Source organism: Protopterus annectens, chromosome 13.part0, assembly GCF_019279795.1.
Source record: "Protopterus annectens isolate FY-2018-M chromosome 13.part0, PAN1.0, whole genome shotgun sequence".
Classification (NCBI taxonomy): Eukaryota; Metazoa; Chordata; order Ceratodontiformes; family Protopteridae; genus Protopterus; species Protopterus annectens.
In genome coordinates this window covers 1,320,907,158-1,320,934,091 of record NC_056747.1, presented here as the reverse complement: position 1 = coordinate 1,320,934,091, position 26,934 = coordinate 1,320,907,158, and positions in this window count along the sequence as shown.

Here is a 26,934-nt window from a genome sequence, read left to right as displayed (position 1 = left end):
GGGATATATGCAAATGACCCTTAAAAGATATAAAGTGCTTCAGCTACTCCCATGACTTTTTACCTTTTTAAGTCTTTATGGATATATTCAGGCCAAGAATGGCAAACGCCACTAGTTGTGGGCATGCTTGCTGAGCTGGAATTAAACAGTCATATGGCAGGGTAGTCTTACTATGGGCTAAATTCTTGCCTAGGCTTGTAAGGGCCTCAGGCCAATAGCCTAGTAACTTACTATGATCCTATGATCATGTATTATTGCAAGAGTTATCTTACTCAGAATGAGAGAACTGCATGTTCAGATATTTGGTTAATGTACTTGTCTAGACACAGATGTCGTTTAGATGCTCCAAGTTCATTTCCAGGACTGCACTGAGGCCATCACAAGCCTCAGAGAATAAAGGGAACTCTTTTCTTAACCCACACAGTTAGGTTCATACTAAGCTACCTGCCCTTGTGAGCCATTTAAGCTTAAGCTTAGCCAATTACCCCTTGTGAGACTCAAACCCTGCACCTTATGTTTATAAGGCAAACACCTTAACCATTAGACCACCCTCCCAATCAGTTCCTAAAAAAAATGTCTGTTTCATTTGGGACTGCAGAAGTTTTCTCCTTCCTCACCAACAAAGTACTAAGATGGCCGGGTAGGATACCAGACATGATATCCCAAATACTAGACACATGGTATGCAACCCACTGACCGCCTCAGAATAAATATTGTTTTAGAATAGCATTCTAAAAATTTAGGGAATACTTGTGCCATTTCATACTGCTGTGATGTCTACTCTAGACTTTGATCTGTTCCTTTGTTTGATATGAGTGAAGTACTGTTAAGACATGGCATGGCATCTTCAAGCCATCTGTGTAACATCTAACTCCATGTATTTATTCAGAGTCTGTAAATGCCCAACAATATGTATGACTTTACGTATGACTCTATAGGTACATGTGCAAAAGTTGCTAAAAGGTATGTTATTAGGTATTCCTAAGACATGCATGCTGTTTCTCTGAGACCTGCTTTCTAGGTTATCCAATGTCTTTTATTGTGTCTGGCATACTAGGTCCAGTTCCTGCAGTTATTTCAAATAGCAAAATCCAAATATCTGGTGCAGTGCAAATAACAGAAGACCAGGAACCAAATGGAAAATGCACCAGACAAGCCTGTATATGAACTTCATTTATTCCAGTAAAAACACACCAAGATTAAGCGTTTTCGTCTTTCACATAGAAGACTTCATCAGAATAAAGCACACTGATTCAAGAAACATTTTTATACCAGTACAGGTTACATAATAAATAAAACTGAGCCAATGGAATTGTCAAATAAAGTCGCATGTAAAATGGTCACATGAGCAATATTAAACATGCAGGATGTTAATATTCAAGCCGACTTAGCTTTTTGCAAAACAAACACTGTTATATATTAAATACCTTCACCATGTATTTAAAAATGCAGGCCCAGTAATGCATGTAAAAATGTTAAAATAGTTAGTTTCATAGATTTTTCTTTCAGGGCTGGAAGTATTGTCAAGGAATCATTTATACCTTGTGGAAAATTAGCTGCTAGTCTGAGTTGCCAAACCAGCCCTTTTTTACTTAATAAATTCTTCCAGTCACCTCCCTCAAATCTATATCCACAGTATCCAAAATACCAAACTTAAAACCTTTAAAATTAGAGCAAGTGAGGGAATTGCTATATAATGCACTTGCATCCTTCTTGTTTTTAACATCATATACGTGCTCATAGAATCTGCTTTTCAATGCCCTCTCCATTTTCCCAACATAGAATCCGTTGCACGTATCACATAGAGCAAGGTATTACCTCAAAAAACAAAATGAAGATATATAACTGTTCAAAGCATTTGCATTTGAAATACATATAATAATATTGATAGTAATTTAAAATAATATTAATGTTTACAATGTTTAACTAATATTGATTTTAAAGTTAAATTAAAAAAAAAAACTGTTATTGATTAAATTAATTATATTTACAAATAAAATAAAATGTTAAATAAGTTAACATTTACGTATACAAATGTTAAATAATATATTAAATTCCTGTGGGAAAAAATCATGATTGAAATATTAAGCAATAAAATGTTTTTATAAAACTTTGAAAACTTTTTTTTTTGTATATAATTGGGGTCAAATAGTCCCGGGTCAAACTGTCCACTAGCTACTTCCATAGGCAATAAATGTAAATTTAAACATGAAAGTGTATAGAATTGTGTTGGGATCGACTCATCCTGCTTCCACTGAGGTACAGAGCAAGTGTTAGAGGAAAGCAAAGAGAGAAGAGATGTCCATCTGGGCAAGGGAATGAGTGTAGATTACAGATAAATGAAATTAATGGAGACAGAATGAGATCTATGTATTGAATGAGTGTATTTTTAATTATTTTTTGCTTTGTTGACCGTGTTAATCACCTTAAGTCGGTTAGCTCTTTTCAGGAGAGACTTGAGATGATATTCATACTGACTAAGGGACTTTTGGCCAAGGCACTGTGGAACATTCGCCTACTCTTTTCCATAAGTGCTGTGGGATCTTTCAACTGCTACCAACTCAAAAAGATAGGAACTCAGTCTTCCATCTCATCAGAGGGACGTTAGTATATGGAGAGAGAGATAAATCAGGATATTAAGGGGGTGTACAGAGGGAAAAATGTAGAGATACTTGGGGTACATGTTATTCATGAAACCAAGTACAAAAGAGTAAAGAAGAAGGTGTTTATGGGAAGGCTTGCTTGTAAAGTTCTACAGATATATTATTAGTGGTAATGTGAGAAATGTAAGAGGAAAGAAGCAATAGTGCATAGGGTGAATTTTATTTAATTCAGCTTAGATAAGTAAATGATTTCCTAAATCAGGAACTGAGCATTTCCTTGTGTTCCTCCTGCCCCAGCCCTTGGCATTGTGGAGCTTGGGGGAGACTCAGAAGCTCTATCTGCACACCAACTGGCCATCATAATGATAACAACTATTAAAGAAGTTTAAAACTGGAAACATGCATCTGGCTGTGTTGAAAGTGTTGCCAGATGGCAAACAAACAAAATCATCATAGACTGGTAGTCTACACAATTCATTTTCACAGCACACTGATCAACAGTTACACCAGGAAGCATTGACGAAGGGCCGGATGAACAGACAGTCAGCAGGTACATCATGCTACATGGTGGTATTATGGATATCACAAATACATACAACTGTGATTAACCTGGCAGGGTGTCAGGATCATAGGATCATAGGAGGTTACTAGGTTATTGGCCCTAAGGCCCTTATAAGCCTAGCCAAGAGTTTACCCCATGTTTAAGCAAATCAGCACCCGATGCCCAGGGACATGGGTGGAATCCCAGGGTATATTTTCTGTTTCCCATCCAGTTATCCAGGTTGCTCTTAAAAAGGGGTAAAGAGGTACTCTGCTTGATGTGGAGAGGGAGTCAGTTCCATAGAGGGGAGAGTCTCTGGGACACTAATCTGTCCCGCCAACAAGCCTTGTTGATATGCCAGACCAGGTTGAGGATGCGCATGCAGGTCACTCAAGTGGAGCTTGACTTGCGGATATGCAGCAGTCCCATCAAGGTGGCATCTGTGATCACCTTGTATGCCAGACAGAGGACACCTCTGAGGAGTCTGTATGAAACTGAGTAGAGGGATAGGGCTTTTAGCCTATCTGTGTAGATGTTTGAGGCCCTGGATTCTCCTGGTGAGGAAACTCTGTGGTCTCTCCAGCTGCTGCATGTGCTTTGCAAGGTACATGCAGAAAGGGGTGTTGTACTCAATAAGGGGTCTTATAAGGGAAGAATACAGGGATGTTATGACCTCCTTGTCCCTGGATGAGATACTCTTACTTATGAGGTGAGCCATGTAGAAGGCTTTCCGTACAACGGAAGCAACGTGATGGTCAAAAGTCAAGTTGCTATCAATCTGGGTGCCTAAATCCCACACGACCGATTGTGTGCTTAGAACATTGTTATTAATATGATAATTTGTGGGGATGTCACTCTCCCCAAAGGGGATGATGATGCATTTTTGGCATTCAGCTTGAGGCCATGTTTCTGGCACCAGTAATTTGTCTGAGTGTGACCCTCTTGGAGGATGTCCACATCACTAGGGGAATTGATGACAGCACCCAGCTTGCACTCTTCTGGAAACTTGGTCAGTCATAGCCCATTGGTTTTGGCCTGCACCTCAGATAAGTATATCCCAAATAACAGAGGCCTCAAGACCGAACCCTGGGGTACTCTGTTTGTTATGGGTCTACTTCTTGAGGTGGTTTCCCCTGTTTTGACTATGTGGGTTCTATCAGTGAGACAATTTGCTACCCATCTGGTAACATATGGATTGATGTCTAGTTGAGAGAGTTTATCTATTATGCCTGAGTGGAGAATAGTGTCAAAGGCTTTGGCCAGGTCAAGTTAGGTGGTGTGCACTGTCTTCCCCTCATCCATGGCTTTGGTGACTGTCTCAAAGAAGACAACCAAATTTAACAGACCTGACCTCCCCTTGATAAAGCCAAACTGTGTGGGATCAAGTGTTTGGGGGTTGCCAGTGTCCTTGTTAATGAGGTCCATGATAATCTGTTCCATGACCTTGCAGATCAGGCTAGTTAGGCTGATGGGGGGGCAGAGGGGTAAAGTTTTCGCTGAATCTGTCAGCCAGAAAGTTTGCTATATCTATGACATTTGTATATGTGGTGTCCTTGATCACAAGTTCTGAACAGATCTGGGTGCTTCATTTGAGGTTGCGGACATATGTGAAGAAGGCCTTATGATTGTCTCTAGTAGATGTGGCCAATTTGGATTCGAAGTTTGCTTCTTGGTCTTGGGACGGCAATTTTTTCCTTTTGTTATTGAGTTTATTTATTGCAGATGTCCACCAGACAAGTTTACTCTTCCTTGTGGAGGATGATGTAGTCCTGTCATGTATTCCTAATTCCGTGCATCTATATAAATGCTCATATAGTGCTTTGGTGTAGTTTTGGATATTGGTGCCAGGTCCTACAGAGGGGGAGGGGGCTGTGAAGCTGTTTATATCATCCCTCAGAAGTCTGTAATCAGCTTTGGAGATGATTTCATGCCTGATCCTAGCTAGACGGGGGTTGGGGAGAGATGGTGACTTCGAAAATGACCGTTTTGTGGTTGTATCTTACCAGGGAGGATGATACTATAGGGATGCTGCAGTGGCTACTCATGTTGGTTAGTACAAAGTCCATGATATCATCACCCCTTGTGGGGGTATTGACTAGCTGTTCCAAGTTATTTGCATTGACAAAAATCAAGGAATCTCTGGGCATTTGTGTTCTAGCATGAGTAGTTCTTCCAATCTATTTTTGGGAAGTTAAAGTCACCCAGGTTCAGGGTAAAGGGCTGAATCTTGATAGAGTCAAACAGGTCCAAATAGGTGGATTGGGCATCTTGAGTCAGATTTTGGGGCCGGTAGCTAGCTATGATTTGAATAGGGGTCTTATCAATAGTTAACTGCACCTGGAGTGCCTCCTGTGTGTCATAGTGTTCAACCATCCTGAAGGTGTGTATGTCTTTAATGTATATTGAAACTCTACCTGCTTTGGCTTTACTGCCCACAGTTAGGGGTCTGAATGTTTGATAGGATGAGTAACCAGGTAAGGCTGGGGTGCTCTCCGCAGCTTTGAATCAGGTTTCTCTGACTGCACAGATGTCAGCATTTTCCAGGGTTAGGAATGCTTGCAATGAGTGCAGTTTCATGTTTAGACTCCTATCGTTTAGCAGCATGACTTTTAATTTGTGTTTTGTTGGAATTTCTATGTTGGTAGTTTTAACCTAATAACTTTTCCTAAAAAAGGTGCTATAGGGGAGGCAAGAGCCTTTGCCAGAAGCCCGAAGCCCAGGTGAGACAGATGCTGGCCATCTCTGGCAAAACATCTTGGTCTGTTGATCATATCGTTCCAGGCTGTCAGGTACTGGATCTCCATGGAATGACACCAGAAACTAAGCCAATTGTTAAAGTCAATCATTTTCTGTTTGTATTGAGGCATCATTCTGGGTGACGGCAGAATGCTGCTTAAGGGTAGGGACATACCTGCCAGGGACACATAATCAGTGAGCTCAATCATGCCTCTCTTCATATAGTCCAGAGAGGTACATCTCAAGTCATTCACGCCAACATGGATTATGACAGAGTCATAACAGTAATTGTTGTTGAGAGGCTTGAGTGCGTGTGTGATATGGCAGAGTCTGGCACCTGACAGACAACTAACCGTGACTTTCTCTTTATCCAGCCTGGTGAAAGGCACATCAGTGTGTCTCACAATGGAGTCTCCTATGACTAATATGTTGGGTTTATGGTGAAGCCTTAGTGGTTGTGAGGCACAAGTGTGTGGACCATGCTTGGTATGTGGTGTGGAGGGCTGTGGATATCATGTATGTTTTTGCCTCGGAGGTCTCCTTTGTTTGGTTATGTTTATGTGGAGGACCTCCACATATGTAGGTGTGTGTTGTGTAGGTGTGGATGGTGTCTGAGGTATAGTGATTGTGTTGACAACCTTTTCAGTGCCAGATATACTGGCTTGAGGGGGAGAGAATTTGGACTCTAGGTTCCTAATGTAAATGCATCTCTCACAAATTGTGTTCCTAGGTGGCAGTATTAGATGGTTGTCCATGTACATGAGGCAGTTGCTACACTGTCTCAGGATGCCCATATCAACCAGACTGGCAGGAGAAACTGTAGGAAATTGTCCATCCATATTTGTCAGAATCTGAGGGAGAAAGGCCAGGGAGAGTTAAGGGGTGGGCCAAAAGCCCAAGTGCTTAAACCAAAACTTTTCTTCAAAGTGTGCAAAACAGTGTAACCTTTATCCCCACTAAAGTCATAATATAAGAGCTGCTTTGGGATGGCAGAGACAATACTCAGGGTTTAGATCCATGCAGCACAGATTCCTCTTTTAACTCTGCCTCCAGAGGAGCTCTGGAGGGTTGCCTTCTAACTTCTAATCATTACATCTTGAGCTTTGTGACAAAATCTCATTATGAGCTCATTGTACTCACAAGTGTTCATACCTTCAGAAGCTTAGATTTTACTATAGTAATATAAACAACATAACTAATCATAAACTTTTTTTCACTGTGGTAGTATTCATTAGAGCCAAAGGCTTAACGTGGATTTGAGTAAATTATCTGTACAGAAGCATTAAGATACAATATTCTTTTGTGTTCTTTTTGTGTTCCTTTTCTGTCCCCATTCCTGGTAACCAACTGCCCATTGACACTTTTACCCATTTGTTTTTGTCACTGGGTCAAGAACCATTTCTGACAGCTATCAACCAAGCAGTAAATAAGTGTATTTCCATTTTTTTCTGGCCAAGCTTCTCCCTTGTTGGCTGATATGGACTGCTACACCCTCCCCCTGTGGATATCATGTTCCTAGCCATGTCCCATAAAGGCTGATGCATGGTCATGGCTTGGTGCTACATACTGTGCAACCCACCCTTTCTTTTCAGGAAGTGCCAGAATTACATAGGGCTGGACTATTATGTAACATTTCCTTGAAAACCACCTATAGTTATCACTAGACTTTATTGAGATAAGGGATGATTCAGGAGTGCTGTCTTTGTTATGTGACTTCTTCAAAGTAACACCATTAGGTAAGTGGTGATTCAGAATCAAACTGTAGACTGCACAATGAAGCTACAGCAGCTTGCTGCATTAACTATTTATCTTATGTGTGCGTATGTGGCACACCTCATCACAAAAGAGTTCTCATCCAGGAAAAAAAAGGTCATTGTTCCCCTCTACTCAGCAGTCATTAGACCCATTATAGAGTACAACTCCCCTTTTGGAATGTACCTCACAAGACATCTGCAGTGGCTAGAAAGGCCACAGAAGTACGTCACAAAGAGGATTACTGGCCTCAAAGAGATGCCCTACATTGACCGTCTCAAAAAACTCCGGCTTTACTCTGTAGCATATCGCCTACTCTGAGGAGATCTCTGCCTAACTTATAAAGCTATGTTAAACCCAGAGCTGTTGGAAATGCTACACCTAAAGAAATCCCAATCCCTCCGAGCTACATGTTCTAGGGACCTAAACTTTGTCACCACAATAAACAGGACATGCTGGAGGGATAGATTCCTGTCCCAGAGACTTTCTATACTCTGCAACAAGCTACCCATCTATGTCAATCAAAGTTCCTCATTAGCACTCTTCAAGAAAAATCTTGATGAGTGGATGGGAAATAGGAAATACACCCTGGGGATCACTTCTGTGGCTCTGCTCACACGTGTGTGTGTGTGTGTGTGTGTGTGTGTGTGTGTGTGTGTGTGTGTGTGTGTGTGTGTGTGTGTGTGTGTGTGTGTGTGATCTCCTTCAGACTACAGTAACTTCAAAATCCCGAAGAGCAAAATACTGAGACCATAATGCCAAAATCTAACAACATTGAAACTTTAAAATGCTGACACCCATAATACCGAATAGAAATGCACAAACCTTACATACAACTCCCTACTCCAAAGCAGTACTAAACAAAAACAACTCTCTGTACTTCCAAAAACAACAAAGAACTCTTTACAAAAATTAAATAACTACTCACTTACCCTCCCTCTGCAAACCAGACTATCTTAAACCCACCTAAGTGGGAGGCTACACCCCCACACCCCACCCCAACTATATATAAAAACTCTGGGACCAAACTATAGTGGGGAAACAGGCATATGCCATTTTCTTACCTTATAGTATTGTACACACTTCCACTACTGTTGGGAGCAAATGAAACATCTGCCATATTAGCTGACATACTTCCTATACAAATTTAAAGAGACACACCTCATTGTTGAAAATAATTTATTCCGCGGTGGTGCAGCAGTAGTGTTGTTGCCTCACAGCACGAGGTTCTCCCGTTCGATTCTCAGCTAGTATGCAGGGAGTGCCTTCTGTGTGGAGTCTGCATGTCCTCCCCGCAGGTCGAGTGGCGTTCTGAAAGACATGTGTGAATGGGCGTGCCTTCGTTGAAGGTTGGGCGTCGAGCTGGCAACTCAGCACCGTGAAAATCTACTGCCAATCATTAGTGGACCGGAGTTCCGCTGTGGCGACCCCTAACCGGGAAAAACTGAAAGACAACAACAACAACATGGTCAATGAAAATAATTTATTAAATTAATAAGTTTTCATTTATTTATATATGTTCTTGCTTCTGTGCAGTAACATTGAAATCTTTATCTGTACAACTGATTTTAAGGTCATACATTACTTGTTTTTTGCAAGCATGCCTGTCTAAGTATTGCAACAATATATAATATTTTGTTTTTTGTTCACTTAACTTTAGAAATAAATATTCCTGTTGGTATTACTTTGATATACTAGAAAGTACTGAGTGTTTTGAGGCGATAAGATGTGTCACAGTATGCAGGATGGGAATGGATTGTGTTTCACAATTACACAACATAAATGCTGTTGACTCCATTTCTCCTTTTGTATGCATAAGGAAATTTGAGTTTTACTAGGCTTGTTCACACATTCCCTAAGCCAGCTTGGGTTAGTGGTCAGAACAGCTTGACCACATGTACCTGATGTCTAATTATGTAAATCTGTTGACATATGCACTCACATATTACTGAGATTCATAGAGATATGCCTAACTCAGTCTAATTTGCATACAAAATACATAAATGACACAGATTTTACATGAATAAGTTTAATACCTCCATATTTAGTTGTGATCAGTCAAGTTGGGTAGCAAGTGTTTTCGTCAAGTATGAAATTTATCAAGTAAGATAAAAATAGCAATAAGGTTATAAATTAGTGGGAAGCAGTAAATTATGAATTTGTACAACACGTATTACTGGCAGAATTGTGTTTTTCATTGATATGACAGTCAGATACAGTTGATTCATACTAATATCAATGACATGAGTGTCATTTTTTTAAAACGGGAATTCATGGCAGTTGCACTGGAAATGTATAGGGAAGTAGTACAGATGGCAATGTGAAAGCCAAATGTTTACAATAATTTTTCATGTTACACAGGATAGTGGTACATAATTTGAAGTGTATGAAGTCTGGTGTACTACAGTTTCATTGGTGTATTGTGTTGTCAGGATACATGCTGCTAATTGTCACACATGAATGAAAAATCATGGCAGTATAAACACAGAAAATGGTTGGGGAAGGGTATAGCTCTGCCAGCAGTGCATGTAATGATAAGTGCTTGCGATACTATTATGTATTTGTGGATGATGCTGTACAGGTTAATACAACACAATTTTAACAGGGTAAAGTTGGACTTGCAGTATGCGTATATGAATATGGCTGTTGTATCACCATAATGTTTTTGTGCTAAAATTTCTGATGTAGTTGTGATGAAAGCAGGCACGCTTTCATTGCTTTAATGTTTGGCTGATGATTGGATAATCCTTCAGTATATTTCTTTTGTGTGTTGTTTTAAGTAAATGAATGATATAACAGCAGGAATCCAGATGGAGAAAGATGATTTTAGCCATGAGGAGAACTGCATCCACAACATAGCCCTTAGGATATATGTCAAACGCCTTTTCGGAAATGGGGGACTCAAACAAGCTGAGAGGGCAAAGGCCTGAAACCAAGTGATTGTAGATATAAATGTTGTTGGTGAAAGGAACTGCACATTAACACAGCACAAGAAGAGGGCCAATGATATGGTAGGACATGCCAGAGCAAAGGTACGACTGCCCTACTATGGGGTCCTCAAACATTTATTCCTTTAATACCTGATGAGGAATACGTCCTCTGTAGTCAGGGAGATGACTGTAACACAGATGATGATGGCACTGGCATGATCTGAGGTGGTGTGGACACTGACTATTAGCCACATCTGCAGCATCAGCAGGCATTTGCTCAGGAAGGTTGGTTTGACCACTGTAACATATTTACTTAGAGAAATGACTGCTCAAGTCAAATGATTACACATAACGCACAACATTTACTATTAACAGGTGAATCTGACATCCCACAGCATGTTAGTAACTCTGTAGGAAGCGACTCTGGGTCACAAAGTCAAGTACATGATGGCATTGCACGACATCTTGTACATGGAGAAAAACCCTGCAAAACCAAAACCAAATAAAAAAGGTACAGATTGTTTTTGTAGGAGATTTAATAAGGAACAATAACTGTGGTTAAAACCAAAACAGTTAAGAGCTTTTATTTACTAACAAAGTAAACTTTTTAAGTGGTGTTATTTTAAAAGATAGAATTGCTAAATTGGTATTGTTTTAACAGATGGAAGCACTCAACTGGTCTTACACATTTTTTATTTGTTTTTTTTTTTAGCTGTTTGTGTGGTGGTCTGCTTGACTTAGAAAACCTATGCATCTCAACACCAGTGTCTCCAGACTCACAGGAACCCCTTCTGGATGATAGCAGAAACTCATTGGTAACAGTGTCTGCTGTAACACCCTTACAAATGGGTGCCAGGTGCAGGCACAGGTCATTGCTACCTCAGGAAACACATAAAGCATTGGCTGCCCAGCAGCAAATGTGTCATGATATTGCTAAGGCTCAGTGCACTACAAGAGAGGCTTTCCATGTGCATTTATTTCATTTCAGTAATGTTAGTGCTTACAATTAAAGAAAATAATCTTGAAAGATTGATTGCTTAACATCATTAAGGGCTCATCTGTAATCAAGAGTTTCACTTCAGCAATGGTACAAGTGAAATTACACAGAAAAGAAAACAAATATTACACGTTATTAAGATAATAACACTCACCTGAAAAAAAAGGATTACACAAGTCTCCTGTCATCAGCACTTGCACTGTTGCCACTTCACCCTCAGCACTACACAAATGATTATTTCTATTTCTGAGGGTCCTAATGTGAATAGGACAAAAGTGCTAAATCTTCTTTCAATAAATTGCTTCATTTTGAAACACTAGGTTTGCAGTTTGTGCTTTAATGCAACTTTCAGCCCAGTCACCTGTTTTCTTGTTTCATTTGTTTTGGTTGGTGACTTTGCTTTGTTTTTTTTTTGGTTACAGCTTGGTGTGTATGACTATGACATACTTTTTTTGTGATCTCAAGATGTAAACAATCCTAAACAGTAACTGTCAGGAGTTTGAAAATGCTTTTTACTGAATAAACTACTTGAAACATCAACAAGATATCTTTATTCATCCCATATGGACGGCATCAGACAGACCGAGAGCGTGAGAGTTTCCTAGATCTGATAGCTAAAGTGATTTTATCTGGACTAATCCTTTATACTATGTTTCACGTAAGGAAATAATGTGATGTGCAGTACATTAACAGAAAACAATAAATCATTTCTAATATGTCATAGTTAAAAACTGAGGAAAAAATGCATAATAAAAAACAGCATGTGATACATTTTCCTTACCAGTCCAAGGTATGAGCTCTTGCTAAAAAAAGTTTATACATATAATTTGGCAAATTGCAAGCAATCAAATACTGAAATAACACTTTTTATTAAATTTACTACATCATCAGATGTAGTACATGTGTTCTTAAGAACAGTCCTTAAATAAAATTTCTTCTGCAGAACAGTTAAAAATGTAAATATTCCTCATATGCTGCCTTACAACATCACTGAAATGGTGTTAGTGACACTCGGGCAAGATGTTTCTAAACAATAATATGAGTAATTGTTGTAAAATAAAAAAATATTTAAAGATAAGAAGGAATGTCTGATGAGCAGTGACAGTAGACCACACAGCATAGCCCACACATAGCACTGCATGCATAAATTATACTATATATGCTATATGTATTTTTTTATAAACAAGGAAAAACTAACATAAATGCCAAGGTCCATAATTGTGCACTAGACACCTCCTCTTTACTGGTACAGCCATATGTCATACATGATCTTTATGCATCATGTCCCTTACAACTGCTGCCAGCTGGTCATCATTAATCGTAGTAAGACATTTAACTGGGAGCTGCAGTAACAGCATGGGTCACTTCATCACCAGATCAGTGCATAACACCCAGCATGCAGTAGCTGGACCATATTGAAGGGCCCTCTCAACATGTCAAAAACTCTCTGATGATGATACAAACCTGGGACAGGGCTGTATTAAAATTATCTTCTGAGACTTCACTTGGATTTCTGACTGGTGTCATAAGCCATGGCTCCTGTAGATACCCTGCCACACATAAAAAATATCCAACGATGAACTGCTAAGGCAAGAGAAATCAGGCACAAGTGTCAGCCGGTAGCAAACAATTTAATAGTAAAGCGCTTTTCGTCGGTACAATGTACAGACTTCCTCAGACAAAAAATTCAACATAAATAACTGTTTAAATAGTTAAAGGCAATTACTCAATCAAATACAACAATTAATTAATAAAGCACCTAAGTACTTTTTTTAAAAAACCATCCACTCATATGTGGCTTAAAACAACAAGGGTAACAACAGTGACAAAGGTATCAAGCACTTCTGGAAAAATGTTAATAGCTGAGGTTAACAAACAATTTAGATTTCACATATTCTTAAACCTCTAAACATTATACATTACATTTCCTTATCTAAACCACAACTTAAGTTGTCGTCCTTGAGGTGTGGTTACTAACTAAAATAATAACTTAAAACTATCGTTATAGTCAAAAATTAAATAGCTCACTTTACATAACTAGACATAGGGCCGGATTCACGAAGGCTTGCACGGAGTCTAAGAGTAGTGTAAGACTCCATGCAGCCTTCGCGATCCAGGAACAGCCCAAAGTCCGTGTAAGAGTCAAGCTAAAACGGCTCTTACACGGAGTGGGCGTGGATAAGCTAATCAACTCACTTGCAGCCGAATAGCATGCAAATGAGGCTGATTAGCGATCCAGGAAGCCCAACACAGCTCGTGTAAGAGCCGTTTTAGCTGCAGAAATGTACTCAGTTGACAACTGAGTACGTTTCTGCAAACACGGCAATGGAGCCATGTTAGCTCCAAATAAAGGGTGCATATGTGATAGGCAGCATGCCAATGGCCAAATATGTGGCCATTGGCAAGGTGACCCCATGCAAATATATTAAAAATATAAATTTTTTGGCGATTGCCGATGTTTAAACCCAGCGCAGCCCAGCAAGCGGGCTGCGCTGCATAAACTATAAAACGAAGGTTTTAAACCTACAAATGTAGGTTTTATGCAATACATGGAATGTCAATGGAGGGACCAGCAGAGCAAAACCAACATGTCCACCGTGTAGTGGTTGCTAAGGGGGGAAGCTGAGTCTAAGAGATGTAACTAAGCATTAGTAGACAATCTGATGCAAATGAGTGTAAGGATACTGAATTCCACTGTCACATAGCAAATGAGCACATTCTGAGTAGTGTAAGAGTTACATACGGGGGAGGAACAGAGTAGGAGATAGGTGACATCACAGGGGGGAATGGTAGAAAGAGATGCAGTTCATTGGAGGTTAGAGTTACATGACAGATGTCAGACAGATATCAAGGAAAGAGGTGTGCCACTAAGTAAACATGAGAAAGTCAAGAAATGGAAGGTGTACACTGTTGCCTACACCAAAGTTTCTTGCTGGACGTGTATGCACATGATGCGCGCCACGGCGCGAGTAAGGCAGTGTCTTGGCGTGTAGGGCAGTGTGCGTGTAAGGCAGACTCAGCATGTGGGAGTGTGTTGGGAGATGTTTAACACCGTGTGCTGGCGTGCACGCGTTTAAAACTGAATAAGCAGATTCTGAACTGTGTAAGTATGTGTGCGCGCGTGTAAGCCACTGTGAGCGTGTTTCTGCTGGTTTGCACACGGCTCCACCCTGAGGAAACAGAAAGGAAAAAGGAAGCAACAGATGTAGTAGGAAGTTAGCAGGGAATACTGCTGGAGCTAGCAGGTGAAAACAATTAGAGGCAGGCAATTACGCAGGCAGAATAATAGGCCAGCCCAGCACTTAAAACTCTGCAAACAGCAATGCAGAATGTTTCTCTCAAGAGACACTGCAAGACAGGAGTTAAGTTATCAGAAGTGAAAACTGAAAAATCTGAACTCAGAGCAGAAATGTTAGGGGCTGCCATAGCTGTCATAATGAGACATAGGCGACTTGCTGAGGGTGGTGACAATGCAGATGGTGCCAGACAACCCACAGTGAGGAGACGGAGAAGAGTGTACAGGCCCAGGGTCACCTACCACGGGTTACATGAGCTGGAGATAGTAGAGCGCTATAGAGTGGACAGAGACCTCCTGCAGCAAATAGTGGAGCTGTGCAGGCCACGCCTCACACACAGAACCAACAGAGCGGAACCCATCCCAGTGGAAACCAAGGTATGTGTTGGCCTAAGAATACTAGCAACAGGTACCTTCCAGAGACCAACTGGCGATATGATGGGGATATCACAGGCATCAGCTTCCAGGGTACTGCACCAGTTCCTGGATGCCATGTCAGCACATGTCGGTGATCATGTATACTTCCCCAATGCCCGTGAGGTATTGGCCAGCAACATGCGTCTCTTCCAGCAAATAGCGGAATACCCTGAGGTAGTGGGTGCAATAGACTGCACGCACATACGCATCAAAGCACCAGCCGGTGAGTGGGGTAGGGCATACATCAACCGCAAGGGCTTCCCCTCCATCAACTGCCAGGTTGTGTGTGATGCCCAGGGCATAATAATGAATGTGTGTGCTGGCTGTCCTGGGAGCTACCACGATTCCCTCATCTGGCATTTGACGCAGCTGTACCAGACATTTGCCAATGGGGACATCCTGCATGGACACCTAGTGGGGGATGCAGGGTATGCACTGGAGCCGTGGCTGATGACACCCATCAGAAACGCACACACACCTGAACAGGAACGCCATAATGAGGCACACGCACAAACACGTAATGTAATAGAGCGTGTGTTTGGGCTGCTCAAGTCACGGTTCCGGTGTCTGGACACATCTGGTGGAGCCTTGCAGTACACACCAACTACATGTACCCAAATTGTCATGGTATGTGCTATGCTACATAATATGATCTTGAAAACAGCTGCAGCAGGACCAGCATAGGGCTGGGCCAAACAGCCCACCATTGCCAAGGCCACCACAGGCACAGCGTGACTCGGAGGAGGAACAACCTGAGCCTGCCCCAGTAGGCAGAAGGAGGCGTGCCCAGTATGCCCTGGCCTTGGCAAAGAGGCAACACATAGCACATACATTGGCTCAGTAGGAACCTTGGGAATGATATCCCTCTCTGACTCACTCATATAGTAACAGGGATGCCTAACGTGACACAACCTGCTCTCAAACATGTACAGGGAAGTGTAATATGCGCATCCGACAGAGGCAGCCCTGCAGCACCACCTGAGGCATGAATGCTATGTGTTAAGTAATGTAACACCAAGTACCATATGCACACCTGAGGACCCTGACTAACATCCTACCCTCAACAAGCAGCATGCCACAACATGACAACGAGATGATCAAGTGCAACAATTGACTGAAGTATCGCAGTTACTCAAAGGGGACCCAATGTGTGCCAGTCTGGGATGACATGCTGAGCATGACATGATGCACCACCTGCTAGGACTGGCATGCACCTATCAGTGCAGGCCGTATGGATACTGGCAAAAGCTGTTGTCACGCACAGTGTGCCCTGAATAGGTGAGTCTCAAAACACAAACCTATCTCCATAGGTACCAGAAGGGATAAGAATAAGATAAGGGATAAGTTGAAACAGCAGGATGCATGCAGTCTAAGCTCACCCAGTATGGAGAATGTTGATAACTGTGCTGTAACAGAAAACTGAGACAAGGCTCACAACAGCACCCTAACACTACCAGGTTACACCTCATACTGTGCTGTACAGCCTCAAAACTTGGAACAAGCTACAAAAGGAGGGTGACTAGCAAGAATTGTCAAGGATAACCACACCCCATGTTGGTACCACCACAAAAAGCAGCATGGACTAGCCATGCTCAAGTAACAGTGGCTAAAACTGCCCCCCAGTGTACAGCCTGCTACAGACTACTGGCCCAACACCAGGAACTGCATCCGGCCTATGCTGGAATACATGAATATATCAAGTCCTCCAAACCACATTATATTGGGCGACTGCAAATACCCAGACATATAGACTGGGAGCATTATACCAGCTGCAACAGTGTAGGACAAAAGTTCATCGAATCCACAAACCAAAAGGCCCAGGAACAATGTACCACCCCACAAGAGGGGTAAGCATACTGGATGTGATAATCAGCAACATGGAGTGCAGGATGTCAAGATGAGAGGTGTATTGCTCACTGGTAAAACCAGACCATATAGTAATCACACTGGATATACAAATCCTGACCACAGTCCCTGGCTGGGAAACCACAGTGGAAAACATGTGCTAAGCAATATTTGCACACCTCCAAACTGATGTGGAATCCATTAAAGGTCCCGTGCAGGTGCAAAATATGGGCCACACCTCAGAACCTGTAATACAGCCATTCCATGAACACTGCCAGGAATGCTTGGATTATGCAGTCCTAAATTAAAACAAGACACAGTGCCTAAATCTGGCATGGTGGACACCAGCCATAACCAAAACATGCAAGAGAATGAGGAAGCTACTGCATGATAGAGCAAACATGAACAATGAAGTAATTACTGATCAGTAGTATGGCAATAAAATCTGTCCACACATGCAATCCACTAAGGCCAGCCACAACAAGTGGAATCTGTGAATCCTGAGGCAATGTTACACCTGCCCCAAGTACACAGACAACCCCCAACTCCACCCAAGAAATACAAATATATGTGAGAGGTGCAACCATCCATCCAAACTGGAGGCTGAGCTCCCTCAACTCAGTACTCCCAAAACAAGTCAGTAGGAGAAGGTAACCACACACACCACAAACACATACCCACATAGACCTATCACAACTGCAAACCAAACACATAAACACAGAAATACATTCCGGAGGCAGAAATCACAAACACAGCACACCAACAGAGGCCTCTAAAGCAGACACCCAATGAAACAGCCTCCAAACATAGCACATGCAACACATAGCACACAAAGCTGGTGTGCCAAACAGTCACAGGCCAGAAGGAGAAACAACATGCCTGATACAGTTGTAATAGGTGACTCCATAGTCAGACACACTGCTGTCCCACACCAGACTGAACAAGGGAAAGGGTACAGTAAGCTGCCTGTAGGCTGCCACAATATGCCACATAACAGAAATATGTAGGTCACTCCAAAGCAAGTAGAAATATGATGCAGTCATAGTCCATGCTGGTGTGAATGACCTGAGATGTACTGCCCTAGACTACATGTAAAGAGACACAGATGAGCTATCCGATTATGTAGTCCAGGCCGGTATGACACTCACCGTTTGCAGCATCCTACCCTTACCAAGAATAATGCCACAGTACAAACACGGAATGATCAGTCATAGCAAGTAGCACACTTACTGGTGTCATTCCAAGGGGATCCAATGTCTGTCTGCTTGGGATGTCATGCTTGACAAGCCACGCAGCTGTCCTTGGGATGGCCTGCACCTGTTACCCCTGGGCGTCTGAATATTGGATAAGGCCTTTGCCACCTCCATAGAGCCTTTTGTAGGCAAGGCTGAAAAGACTGACCCACCACCCTAGAAAACATAAGTGGGAAGAAACATAAGGGAAATGCTGACCAATGCCAGATGTGTACACCCCAATATGCATGCTCGAGGCCATCCCCAGAATAGAGAACATCGATGTCTGTGCAGTGACAGAAACCTGCTGCAAGGCTCCTGACAGCACACCAGCACTACCAGGTTATACCACGTACCATGTGTCATGGCCCCAAAACCTGGAACAAAACATAAAAGGAGGGTGAGTATCCATAGGCAGCACAGACACCCATATGTCCAGGTAACTGACAATGCACAAGGCAATGGAGTTCACCCATGTGCAACTAACTGTAGGCAAGACTGCTGTGCAGTCTGTAGCATGCTACAGACTGCACTCTCACACACAATAACCCCCCCCCAACCGTCCTGAAGACACTGGACAGTATGAATGTCCCACCAAATACCAAACAAGGTACCACAAATTACCACATAGGTGGTAAACCATTATGTATGGAAGGGTAACCAGGGACCTAGGGACACAAGTGGACAGTAACCTGTTATGTGACACCCACATTGCCAATGTGGCTAGGAAGACTGTCTACATTTGACACCGTATCAGGAAAGGAGTCACATCTACGGCAACAGAGGTCACTGTGCCCCTATACTTTTCTCTAATCACACCCATAATCTAGTACAATGCCTCATATGGGATCTACCTTACCTGACACCTGCAGCAGTTAGAAAGACCTCAAAGGTACCTCACCAAGAGGATAAAGTGTCTCAAATATATGTCATATGCTGCCTGGCTGTAGACACCCCAGCTGAATCCAGTCACATACTGCCCACACAGAGGCATTGCATGCCTGTTGTAGGAGGCCATGCCCAACACAGGAGTAATGGACATGCTCCACCCCAGAAAACACATATCCATTGGAGCTGCGAGAGTGAGAGATGTCAACCTCAACAAATAATGAAATAGGATGTGCCGGTGGGACAGATACATAATCCAGAGGCTCCCCACACCCTGGACCAGAATCCCACTCCATGTTAGGCAGAGCCCCTCACTGACACTGTTCAACAGGAATCTTGCCAAGTGGATGGATGATTGCAGAGTTACAGTGGGGGTCTTCACTGTGTCATGTCCAGACAGAGGCACAGCACAGCAAATCATAAATGGCCATAATATCCACATAGCAAGGGGTCTCAAAAGCCACACACACTCTGGCTAGGCTAACAAATGCCCAGGGTGGATAGCCTAGTATGAACCTATGAACCTATGTAGATACAAATTGTACAGGACACTAAGGATAATCCCAAGGCTTACACAACTGATGGTAGGAGCCATGTTGGGAATTCACAGATATGCCCTGAATCACACAAATACCACAAACACACACACATATTGCCAACATACATCCTGACAGGTGCAGTGCAAACCCCCACCCCAGAATGCAGAATATCTATCCCAGCAGACTGCTGGCCCCTGACATTGCAGATGCTGAGGTAACAGACAACATCTCCAAAGCAAAACACACAGCAGCAATGGTATGAGATGGTGTCCTGGGCTTAGTGCAACATGGACTCTAAGATGAATGGAATGCCAAACCACACTACTGCTCAATGTCAGCCTTACCACAGAATATGTACCCAAAGAGCAGTGTACAACAACAGTGGTCCTTCTCAACAAAGGTGTTGCCTGAATGGATACTGAACAGTACTACCACAGAATCCTGAGAAGCTCAGTTTGCACAGCTATGGAAAGGATCAGCATGTACCACAGACATAAGGATGTTGGGGACCTACTGACACCGGACCTAACCCAGTGTGGCCTTCTCAAGTGCAGATCCTGCCCCTAACCATGTTTGACTCAATTGAAACAGTCATTAAGGTCATTGATGAGGGCAATGTGCTCCACACAGTGTATCTGGACCTTGCAAAGGCTTCTATACAATACCCTACATGTTCAGTATAGATAGGCTCACCAGCGTAAATATAAACCCACATGTCAGTAGAGGGGTGCAAACCAGACCAAGGACAGAACAGACATGGTCAGACATGCTTCAGCCATGTCAGACTACAAACCAGATATAACTGGCATCCCACAAGGCTTTGTCCTGGTATCTCCCTCGTCTGGTATATATGTCCCATAGGTACAGGCAAACATGGAAGGACTGTGTCCTAACATTTTTGCAGAGGACTACAAACTGCTCACCACATATGATCCACCAGCTGACACATGCATCCCACAAAAGGGCCACATAGAAACAGACAACTGGTGCCATAGCCATGTCAGCAAGCTAAGTGCAGAAGCGTGTATAGTCAACCCCCGTGGATATACAGTAAGTGCCCACCAATTACCACATAGGTGTTAACCCAGTATGTAGTTAACATGTAATGAGAGACCTGGGGACACAGAGTGATAGATATCCTGCATTGGACAAACATGTGCTGTAGTGTTTACAGAAACATACCATATACCCACCTAATCATGAAGGCTGTCAGATCTACATAAGGGGAGGTCATTGTGGCTCTGCAGTCATCCTGCATCAGTGGTACAATCGACTACAATAGCCCCTGTGGGATGTACCTCAGCAGACACCTCCATCAACTGTAAAGTCCCCAACAGTACCTCATCAGGAGTATCAAACAGCCTGCACAGATGCCACGTGTTGCCTGTGTTGCTGGCATCAATAAACATGCTGCACCTTGTACAATCTGAATGGCAGTGAGCTATGCACATGAGAGACCTGAACCCCAGCACTGACTTACATAGGACAAGCTGTACTGTGTGATCCATAACACAGAAGCCACTCCCACCCATGAGTGAACCCTCAGCACAGGCTACCCATAGAGTCACTTATCAATCTTCCTCAATAGGAATCCTGATGGGTGGACGGGAGATGGTAGGTTTATCCTGGGTATCACTGTCATGTCACAGGTAGACAGAGGCACAGTATACTAACCATGACATATGTCATGGCAAACTCCTCTTACAATGTGTGTTGAAGGACAAACACACTCTCCAACTTGCATTAGACATGGACTAGGGCACATCGCTAGTGTTTGCAATTGTACACCTATGTTGTGGAATACACTAACAATGTTGGACAAGCCTGGTGTAAGTAGTTCATATCTGAACAGAATGCAACATGGTCAGATGTACACAACTGGCCCCAACCAGGCTGTTGTGCCCACTATCGAAATGTAAAGCAGTGATAGCAGTAAAGCCCAGGATACTGTCCACCACAGTCAAAGTACTACCAGTACACTATACAGTACTACAGTGTTAGGTCAGTGTGAAAGGATGTTGACAACTGTATGCAAAGTATCCCATGCAAACACTGCAGGCACAGTATAATCCTGTTGTGTTCACACACAAAGCAGTTGTACAGTAACTACACAACATGACACACAACCCACAACCATAAACGGGTGATAGTTGTTGAAGTTCACACACATCCACAAATGTGGTGGGCTGCAGAGTCCAACATATGGAATGCTCACACTGGGCATGCTCACACACTTTGACAACATGCCATGGGAAGGCTGAACTGGGCATGCTCACACACTTAGGCCAAATCTCGGTTTAGCAGTTGGACACACATATCTGGTATTGTTATGTGTTATGCCAGGAACCAACCACATTACAGCAGTCTGCCCAGTGCACACAGTTAAATGACTACAGAGACATACGTGATATAGTGGATCCCTCCCATATGCAAACATTTTCCACAGATGCAGAAGTTGTTCATACAAACAGGGAATGCTATGGCAATAAAGATATGCAAACAGTCTATCAGCAACAAATAATGTGCATTTGACAATTAAACATAATGGTGTAGAGGTCAACACTAGGCTGTTTGCCCTAGGGAATGACAGCTTAGCCATAGTGTGCTTGGTGTCTGCCTCCCCACAGGATGCACATTCCCCTTTCTAAACACAGATGATGTCAGCACCCTATAAGTACAGCAGGAGAAAAGAAACTTTCCAGTAATCCGAATAGCGCGCTCTGCTAATGCGTCCGTCTCAAGTGTCATAGCATAATTAGGTAGGGGTTTCAAATCCTGCAAATGCTCAGTGTGTGTGTGTGTGTGAGTGGGGTTGGTGTGTGTGTAAGTCTGTGTGAGGGAAATGTCCCTTTTGGCAAATAGGATAAGACACTACAGGATGCACATTCCCTTTCTAAACACCGATGATGTCAGCACCCTATAAGTACAGCAGGAGAAAAGAAACCTCCCAGTAATGCGAATAGCGCGCTCTGCTAATGCGTCTGTCTCAAGTATCACAACATAGTTAAGTAGGGGTTTGAATCCTGCGAATGGCAAGTGTGTGTGTTTGTCTGAGGGGTGTTTGTGTGCGTGAGGGAAATGTCCCTTTTGGCAAATAGGATAAGACACTACAGGATGCACATTCCCTTTCTAAACACCGATGATGTCAGCACCCTATAAGTACAGCAGGAGAAAAGAAACCTCCCAGTAATGCGAATAGCGCGCTCTGCTAATGCGTCCGTCTCAAGTGTCATAACATAGTTAGGTAGGGGTTTGAATCCTGAATGGCAAGTGTGTGTGTTTGTCTGAGGGGTTTGTGTGTGAGGAAATGCCCTTTTGGCAAATAGGATAAGATACTACAGGATGCACATTCCCTTTCTAAACACCGATGATGTCAGCACCCTTTAAGTACAGCAGGAGAAAAGAAACCTCCCAGTAATGCGAATAGCGCACTCTGCTAATGCACCCGTCTCAAGTGTCGTAACATAGTTAGGTAGGGGTTTGAATCCTGTAAATGGCAAGTGTGTGTGTTTGTCTGAGGGGGGTTATTGTGTGAGAGAAATGTCCCTTTTGGCAACTAGGTGAACAGACTACAGGATGCCCATTCCCTTTTCTAAACACTGATGATGTCAGCACTCTATAAGTATAGCAGGGGAAGAAAAACCCCCCAGTAATGCAAATAGCGTGCTCTGCTAATGTGTCCGTCTCAAGTGTCATAACAGTCAGATATGGGTTTGAATCCTGCAATTGGCAAGTGTGTGTTTTTGGCTGAGGGGGGTTAGTGTGTGTGAGGACAATGTCCCTTTTGGCAACTAGGTGAACAGACTGCAGGATGCACATTCCCCTTCTAAACACTGTTCAGCAGACGGCCATGGCTCTGGCACAAGTTGTCTGTTGCTATGATGCCCCTTTGGAAGATGCTTGTGTCAGCTGGAGAGTCGATTATGGTGGCCAGTTTGCAGTCATCTGCATATTTGGACAGTCACAGTTCATCCGTGTTGGCCTGTACCTCCAATAAATATATACCAAACAAGAGGGTCCCAGGACTGAGCCTTGTGGGACACAACCCGTAACTGTTATGGAGTCTGGCATGGCTCCAGCAATGCTAACCATGTGGGTTCTGTTCTTGAGCCACTGTGCAATCCATCTAGTGACATAGGGGCTTATATTTAAGCTGGTGAGCTTCCCTAGAATGCCCAAGTGGGGTGTTGTTGCGAAGGCGTTTGCAAGGTCCAGGTAGGCTGTGTGAACCACCTTCCCCTCGGCAATGGCCTTGGTGACTGTATCAAAGAAATCAACCGGGTTACACCCGGTAGTGCTGGTGTGCTCTCAGTAGCCCTGAACCAGGCATCTGTTACTGCACAGATATCGATGTTTTCCATGCCAAGGAGTGTTTTGTGTGCATGCATCTGGAGGTTTAGACATCTGGCGTTGGGTAGCATTGCTCTTAGTGTCTTATCCCTTGTGATACCTATGAAGGTGGGTTTGTCATTTGAGCCCTGCCTAACATAGGCACTATGGGGGTAGCAAGAGCCTTTGCCAATATCTGAAAGGCCAGGGGTGACAGGTGCAGGCTGTCCCTAGCAAAGCAGGTAGTTCAACAGAAGATGAATGTGTGAAGGTGTAGTGCCTGTGATTAGTTAGCAGTAGCATATATGACTGCTCACGTGGACACATGCCAGGCAGGTCATATGCACTGTGTCACAGGCAATGTACATGTGAACAGGACAAACAGTGACAACCTGTCAAGTGGGACATGGACATACATATAGTAGGCTATGCAGATGGCACTAGGAGTCCACAGAAGCTCTATAACTATGCATTGCAGGTGTGATCAGTATTCCAGGGTAATTGCAAGCAAACATGCATGCAAACAAAGATACAGTAAACAGGGCTCCATGTAGTCCATTGTACAACAAACAAGCTGTACCAGTTCCAGTAGGTAACACTGCAAATATGCAGGCACTATGCACATGTACATGGAAATACATGGGTCAGATGGCTAGGGTCCAGTCTCAGTGCACACAAGTGTACAGAACATGCATGTACTGTCAGGATGTACAATAACTGGATAGAAACCCATGTGCTCATACCTGCAGTAATACACATGTCAAATAACAGACACTGAGCCTTCACTCAGTGGTTCCATACTTAGTAGGATGTATGCTCCCTGGCCTGCCACCACAGTATCCCTGACATATATGGGGACTCTCCCTCCTGTGACAGTTAGTTATGTGTGTTGGGGCTGTCTAGCATGGTATGAGATGTGTGCATGCAGTGCTAGGGTGCTCCTGTGTGTCCTGTACCAGTCGTGTAGTACTGCACACATATCAACATCCTCAAACATCTGCATTGCAGAGTCTAGTGTGGGCAACATGCCACTTGCAATTTACATGTCCATCATTGTGTATTACTACATTCATTACCCTATCCCTGTGCTACCTATGTATGTAGCCTTCTGTTGACATCATTACCACCAGTATGCCAACATGTGCAGATGATACACTATGGTACTTACCATGGGTGTAGACAACAGGACATGACAATCACACACTTACTGCATCAGGCATGCTGTGATATACCCACAATTAATTCAGCACACAGTACTGTTAACAACATGATACTATTACTACACATCTATGTGGTCACCCTGTGCATCAGCAACATGTTAACCTGTACCTGCACAGTTGTTACAGATTGCAGGAGGTGGCACAGTTTCATCATATGCACAGGGTGTGAACTTGGTATGCCTGAGTCAGCCACCCATACCACCAATTGACATGTATGTGTATGTGTGTTGGTGAGGGACAGCAGTAGAAGGTGGGGCAATGTTGATGCAGTGTGTGCGTGTATCGCGGTAGCCCTAGGTGTTGTCAATTTGCATGTGTGTATGGATGCACACAGTTCCACCTCATGGCTGCCATATACTGGTGTTTGTGGACAGCCACAGACTGTACCTGCCAGGTCATACAGATCAGTGTCTCTGGCCACGGACACGGTACCTGTGCCTTGCAGGGTGCTACGGACCGTATCGGTACCAACCCAGACTGGGTACTGTCATCAGAAGCAGGTGTTCGTTGACTGGACACAGATCCCTGTCGGGCCTGGCCAGAGCCACGTGCACGTGGTCTCCTGGGGCGGTCTGATGACAGCACAGACCCAGCATTGCTGGGGCTGCTGCTGGCACCACGGGGCAGCCGTGGCCTTGTTGTCATCCGCCGACTGCCAGCTGCTGCTGTTGCTGGCATACGGCCACGTCGACGCCTCAACCGCCCACCATCACCCTGGCTCATGGACATGTAGTTGTGGAACCGGTCTAATATGTCCCCAGCGTCTGTCTATGACATCGGTGAAATCACGGATGGCAGCCGCAATGTCACGCATACTGTCAGTCATGGCTGTGCGACATGCTGCCAGCTCCCTCAGACCCTGTCTGGTGTACCGTTCCATACGTGACTGTGCCTGCATGACAGTCGAAACATAGCTGAGGTTGTAAGACCTCTGTGGGCACGTCTGACAGGGGCAATGCGCCCATGGATGCTCCACGAGAACCCCTGGACATCTGTCTGTGTGGTACCATCTCTGGGCCATGCCCATGGCTGCTGTGTGGGGAGGCATGTGCCACAGATACCACATTACCCTGGTCAATGCCCACTGTATGCTGTCCATCACCTAGGGACAGTGGTGACAAGGGGTGTATTGGCAGGATAACTGTGCGCATTGATAGGGTCAACAGCTGTGTACTGTCAATTGGCTGACCAATGGCGGACCCTGGCATACCTTCCTGTGCCATTACACCAATGTCATCATTATCAGTACCCGGCACCTGACTCAGGTTCCTGCTACATGACACCAGAGCAGCAACAGAACCTGTGGGAAGGAAACAGGAAACACAGTTTACAATGTCTACACATTACCAGCGATGCACACATGCACAGGTACACACATGCTCACCTGCACACATGCAGAGGTGCACACATGCACACATGCACACATGCACACATGCACACATGCACACGTGCACATGTGCACACATGCACACATGCGTGCACAGGTGCACACATGCACATGCACACGTGCACACATGCACAGGTGCACACATGCACATGCACATGCACAGGTGCACACATGCACACATGCACACAGTTTCACACAATTGTACAGTACTCAGTATGCGTGA